The sequence below is a fragment of the Populus nigra genome, chromosome 4 (assembly GCF_951802175.1).
Source record: "Populus nigra chromosome 4, ddPopNigr1.1, whole genome shotgun sequence".
NCBI lineage: Eukaryota > Viridiplantae > Streptophyta > Magnoliopsida > Malpighiales > Salicaceae > Populus > Populus nigra.
Window position 1 is genome coordinate 16610414 of NC_084855.1, and position 6766 is coordinate 16617179.

Sequence of the window (6766 nt, forward strand, 5' to 3'; positions counted from 1 at the left end):
TGGTGGTTAAGCTGGATGGCAATCCAACAAGTCATGTGTTTTTAATGTTTTGGAAATAATTGAATGATTGATATTTAAAATCCCAGTAGGCTAAAAACCAAACTATTAATTATAGAGGTGAAACTACTAGTAAGGGTTTCTATATATATGACAACAAGGGTAAGGCTTTCCCTGACCTTGAGGTTGTGAATTATATTGACAAAGTAAGGAGCATAATTGGTGTTACCATTGAATTTAAGGTCCTTTTCTTCCCCCATGTGTCTTCCTCTTTTAAGATGCACTATAAAAATATCAAATTATTTTGGTCATTGCCACTGCTACCTTACTAGATTATCTCAATTTCTTAATCATTAATATCTTAGTTGTGATCTTTCTTGTTGTTGTGGCATTGAACATGGACATGGATAATGAAGTTGTCTGATCAAGACAAAGTCGAAATGATGCTTTTTCCTGTTGTGAATAAAGCTTATCGCCTCATTGAAAAATGAATTATTGGCAGGGCACTTGACCTTAATGTTGTTGCTGTTATGGGGATAGGGTTCCCAGCATACAAGTTAGTATGTGTTTCCTATAATAAAATACTTTATTCCAATCATTATGATTCAATTTACACAAGTAACTTTGATTTGGGGAGGGGTTTTTTTTTAGACTGACTCTCTTGGTTCAAAATATGTATGTTCAAAATTGGAGGAATGGTCAAAGGTGTATAGAGCATTCTTCAAACCTTGTGTGTGTTTAACATAAAAAGCTTTTAAGGGGTTGTCTTTAGTGAGAAATTTATATGCTTACATGTTGGATTAAGATCTTTTTCATATTTATAGTTTATGGCAGGAAGTTTTAAAAACAACACCATGAAAAACATGGTATCCTTGTACACATAAGCTGATGAGTTAACTTTCAGAAATAAAAATCTTCTTAGATAAAACAGGTTTTACAAACATGTTAGACCTAAAGTTTTGAGTTTAAAAGTTAACTAAGCTCAAAGTAATGTAAGCCTAGCGAGCATGCTAGACCCAAAAAACTTGAACTTGGCAGTCACCCAAGTCCAAGGTAACTTGGATCTGACAAATATATCAGACTCAAGGAATTTGGACTTGACACGTAGCCAAGTCCAAGGAAACAAAGGTCTGACAAACATGTCAGACTTAAAGTTTTTGAGCAACATCTCCTAAACCTTGAAGAAGTTTTTGTTGTCTTGAGTTAATACTAGATGAAACTCAACCCTTCCAAATATATTTTTGCCATCAAGGGAGGAACATTTCTCGGTTTTCTGGTAAGCTCCAAAGGAATTGAGCCCAATCTAGAAAAAATTCAAGTCATATGAGACATGATGCCCCCACAAAATGTGAATAAAGTACAGCGCTTTATAGGAAAATTGACTACTCTCAACAAATTCTTTGCTCATTTTGAGAAACATGCCATATTAGTAAAGAGCATGACTTTTGAGCAACATCTCTTAGATCTTGAAGAAGTTTTTATTGTTTTGAGTCAATATCGGATGAAACTCAACCTTTCCAAATATGTTTTTGCCATCAAAAGAGGAAAATTTCTTGGTTTTCTGGTAAGCTCCAAAGAAATTGAGCCCAATCTAGAAAAAAAATTTAAACCATACTAGACATGATGCCCCCACGAAATGTGAAGGAAGTACAATGTTTTATAGGGTGATTAACTACTTTCAACTGATTCATTTCATTTTGAGAAACGTGCCATATTAGTAAAGAGCATGACTTTTAAGCAACATCTCCTAGACCTTGAAGAAGTTTTTGTTATCTTGAGTCAAATACCGAATGAAACCCAACCTTTCCAAATGTGTTTTCGCTATCAAGGGAGAAAATTTCTTGGGCTTTTGTAAGCTCTAAACAAATCGAGCCCAATCTAAAAGAAATTCAAACCATACTAAACATGATGCCCCCACAGAATATGAAGGAAGTACAATGTTTTATAAAGAGATTGACTGCTCTTAACAAATTCATTGCTCGTTTAGGGGAGTGCACTCTGTTGTTCTTCAAAACACTAAGAAAATAGCCACCTTTGAATGGACTGAGGATTTTCGAAAGGCTTTTAAAGAGTTTAAGATTTATTTGTCATCCCCTAAGATTTATCTCAACCATAGGAGAAAGAAGATTTATTTCTCTACCTAGGGGTGACAGATTCAGTAATGAGTTTAATTCTCATAAGAGAAGATGAAGGCATATAATGATCTATGTATTATTCCAGTCGAACTCTCCATGAAGCATAAACAAGATACTTATAGGTGAAGAAAGTAACACTAGTACTGGTAAACGCCTGTAAAAAGTTAAAGCCATACTTTCAAGCTCATCAAATAATTGTATTAACAAACCAACCACTGAGGCAGATTCTTCACAAGCCAGAATTATTTGGGCGCCTAGTTAAATGGGCTATAAAGCTAAGAGAATTTTGACTTCAATACAAACCTCATCCAATGATAAAAGGCCAGGCCTTGACAGATTTCATCGTTGAATGTTGTTTTACAGAACACGTGGATACCTCCTGATCATCCACCTTCAACGACAGAAATTCCAGTTGGATAAGAAACATTAATAGGATCACATATGTTACTTCCCTCCTAAAAATTATATGTAGATGATCCTTCCAACATAAGTGGAAGTGAAGCTGGGATAGTACTTATCAGTCCTAAAGAACATGTATTAGAATATAGTGTTCATTTTGAGTTCTCTACTACCAAAAATGTAGTAGATTATAAAGCTTTTCTTGTTGGACTATGTCTTGCAAAAGCTTTGAATACTTATCTCCTCCAATCTCATAGTGATTCCTAGTTAGTGGTTAGTTAATGCCAAAGAACAAATGATGCGAGAGAACCCCACCATATAGTTGTATCTTCAAAAAGTCACCTAATCTCAATGTTGAACAAAAAAAAATGTTTCAATCACTTATATTTCTAGAGAAGACAATCAACGAGAAGACCTCTTGTCTAAATTAGAAAGTTCTAATTCAGTGGAATTTCTTGTCGATATTTGGGTAGAAGTCTTGGAATAACCTAGTGTTGGTAAAGATGATCGTGTAGTTGTTCCCATCAATATAACAAATGATTGAAGGATCCCTATTACAAACTATTTGTAAACAGGAGAGTAATCCTCAAACAGAAATGACGTTATTCGCTGATAGGACAAACATATAGATATTGCATAATTGATAATGTCTTATACAAAAGATCTACCTTAGCCTCATTACTAAAATGCTTGTCCTTATAAGAGAGCTCTTATATTTTATAAGAAATACATGAAGGCATATGTGGTCTTTATATAGGCTTCAGAGCTCTTGTAGCTCAAGTAACACAAGCAAAATTTTATTGGTCAACTATACTTCAAGATTCCATAAGCTTAGTAAAGAGGTGTGACAAGTGTTAAAGATTTGTTTTAGTTCCTTAACAACCATATGTGAAAATGACAATTATAACTTCCCCTTGGCTGTTTTCATAATAAGGAATGGACATTTTAGGTCAATTCCTTAAGGCCACAGACAAGAGACAGTTTGTCCTAGTGGTCGTGGACTATTTTTCCTTAATGTTTTCTTTCTTTTGGAAGAATATCATGTCTCAATGGATGAACTTGGTCTCCTTAAGAGCAATAGCCCTTACAAACTAGGGGATGGTATGTGTTTTCCTTACGGACATTCTTTAAAGGATGAACGTGGTCTTTCTAGTTCTATATGCACCACTCTCCAAGGGATAGACTTGGTCTCCCTAAGGGTAATAACCCCTATAAAGTTCCTAGGGATGGTATGTGTTCTCCCCATGGGCACTCTTCAAAGGATAAACGTGGTCTCCCTAATGCTATATACACCACTCTCTAAATGATGAACATGGTCTCCCTAAAAGCAATAGCCCCTATAAAGTCCTAGGGACTAGTATGAGTTCTCCCCAAGAGCAATCTCTAAGGATTGTTCAATGGTCTCCCAACAGATAAAAATCTTAACTACCTCCCTAAGGATAACACTTTTGACTATAATGAACACCTTATTATCTAACATCTTAGGTCTCAACAACATGTAGCTTACCACCTAGCATGGAGAACCCATCTCCACCCCAGTCTGAGGAGCAACTTGTTGAATGTAAATTATTTCAAAATTTGAGTATAGGTTGTTGCGATATAGCCCTTGTTGAATGTTGATTATTTCAAAATGTTAAACTTTCATTGTCGGTGTTATCATTTGCATAAGAATTTTTCTAAGTATTAGAGATCTATGTTTTTAATAGTAGGTGTTAGACTTGTTTAGATACATAACACAACCTGTTAGCATACTCAAATACAATAATAATGTAAGTAATGCACAAGCCTTATGACCAAATTCAAGGCTTGAAAAACCCTAATATTCAATACATTGTAATAAAAAACAAACAACCCTAAAGGAACCTACATCTTCAGGCCAGGTTCCTAGGCTAGATAAACTCCACCCATGGTTAAGGCAACTCTAACTAGGAAAAATATCAACGAAGTCTAGGACTTGGCCATCTAGAAAACTCTAGCTAAAGTCAACTTGTACCGCTCTAGTCAGGTTAAAGAAATACAATTTTGACATGGCCAAGAAGAGCTTATCCTTTATTGTCTCCATTAGAGACATGGACTCTTTATATTCAAACTAAAATGCTTGGGAGGAATTCTTTAGGTATTCCATTCTTGAACGAGAGTTTTGAACCTTCTCTCTCACTATCTTTGACTCTTCTTTTAGGGTGTCCCTTACCCTCTTAAGCTCAACTACCTCTTTCTCTAAGTCAGTCATCCCTCTCTCTAGGAGGTCAATACGATTGTAAACCTCCACTAGCCATTATTCAGTTGACTCTAAGACATAGGTCTAAATTGTCATCTGCCTCTACAATCTGGAATACTCGGTCCCAAGAGACATTTCAATATCTGAAGCAACATTTTCTTCTCTAAGTCTGCATATTATATATTTATCTGCATGATGCTCCTTCATGACCTTCTTAATAACCCATATCTATTAAGCCCACATACTCTTGGAGTAGGCACACATTATGAAGGTTTAAGTAATAAAAGAGATATTATAAGTTATCTTTAAAAATAACATAAAAATTAAATTACTTTGTTATCTTACCTGAAAAGCCATCTGTCCAATAATGGCCAAATGGCACTAGAAGATTGGGTTGGTCATTCCTTCCATATCAGAAGGAAAGGTGAGGAGTTTTTAGAGTTTTCCCAATGTTTCCATCACAACTAACCCACTAGGTCTTAATATGGAACTTCCCTAAAAAATAGTCTCCATTATCCCCTTTTCTTCCTTACTTAGAGTCGGGATACGGATGTAAGCATGGTCCAACTTAAGATTAGAGAAGATGTCATCCGCCTTAAAGGGTGGAGAAGCTTAACCAGAAAACCTAGGAAACAGGTAAACTATACTTGAAAGAACAAAACCACTATGTGGAGAGGGAATAATCTCTATATCAAAATCTAAAGGAATAGGGAATCTTCTTCTCTTCCAATGAGAAGCAGCCTCCAGAATGATCAAGGTTAGTGTTAGCACCCCGAGATCCCCTGATAGAGGAGAGTGAGAACCCCTTATAGCCTCTTAACAAACCTCATCAGTATAAAGATCAGTTACAGGTATGTCTTCAAGAACATCCTCAGCTTAAACTTAGATTATAAGAATCTCGTTAATGTTCATTTGAATGGAAGACCTAAACCCTTTGTCTTGCTCTAATGGTTGACTTTCTTCAGAAGAGGAATAGTCACTAGGAAAGGACGTAGACACGTGACTAGGCATAGATTGGGTAGACCTATTGAATTCGAATATAATAGTTCTAGGTAAAGACCCTACATAAAGAAATGATCAGGGAATGAAAGGTATTGAAATAAAAAAAAACATATAAAAGCAAAATTAGCTAAAACACTATATAGCCTTTTGGCCATACAATTGATGTTATATTTAGTATAAAGATTATCCAACCTAGTGCAAACCCTCTCCTCCTTTGAGCCCAATAATGGTTTTTCATTTACACCCGCTGGGGGTGTCCTCCAATAATAGGAACAGTCCCAGATTGGTTTATACCCATCTTGAGGTCTGGCTAAGCCAAAATACCTCATTATTACCCGTTGCGCCCTCTATTTTTTTTAACGAGAGGACTTTCCCCTCATGGTATTTTTCATTAGTCCATTTTGCTTATTGATGAAAGGAATGGAGGCCCCCTTTCAGTGCTAGGTATAACAATGTATAAATACCCTAACCCAAGGCTCCTTGTTCAAAATCCTCAATAATTTTTCAAATAAGGATCAAATATTCCATCCATTGGGATGAATTTGAGCAAAACTAAGGTTGTAGTACCTTAAAACATCCCTTACAAATCTTTGTAAAGAAAACAAGTATCCAAAGTCACATAGACATACAAGAGCTGTAATAATAATATTACCCCCACCATATTTACTGGTGACCTGAAAGATATGATCATCAACTTCAGGGACAATCATAGTATAATCTCCTAGCTGACTAGCATTGGCTGGGGATACTTCGTCCCAAATCACTAAACTTTGTGTGTCGTCCACAAGAGTCCTGAGTAGTCTTAGTTGTCCTATCAGGTTTGAAACCTCCTGAGGAACATTCTCATCCTTTCTTCTAGTAAAAGAAGGTTGGGCACCATCCTTCTCAAATTTAGGGCCAATTTTTATGGCTGAAGATCTTCAACGAATGGCTTCAGTTTGAGGTTTGAAACTAAAATCACATTCAGGAGATATATTTTCTTTTTTTTGTTTTCTAAAGGTCATGATGGTAAAAG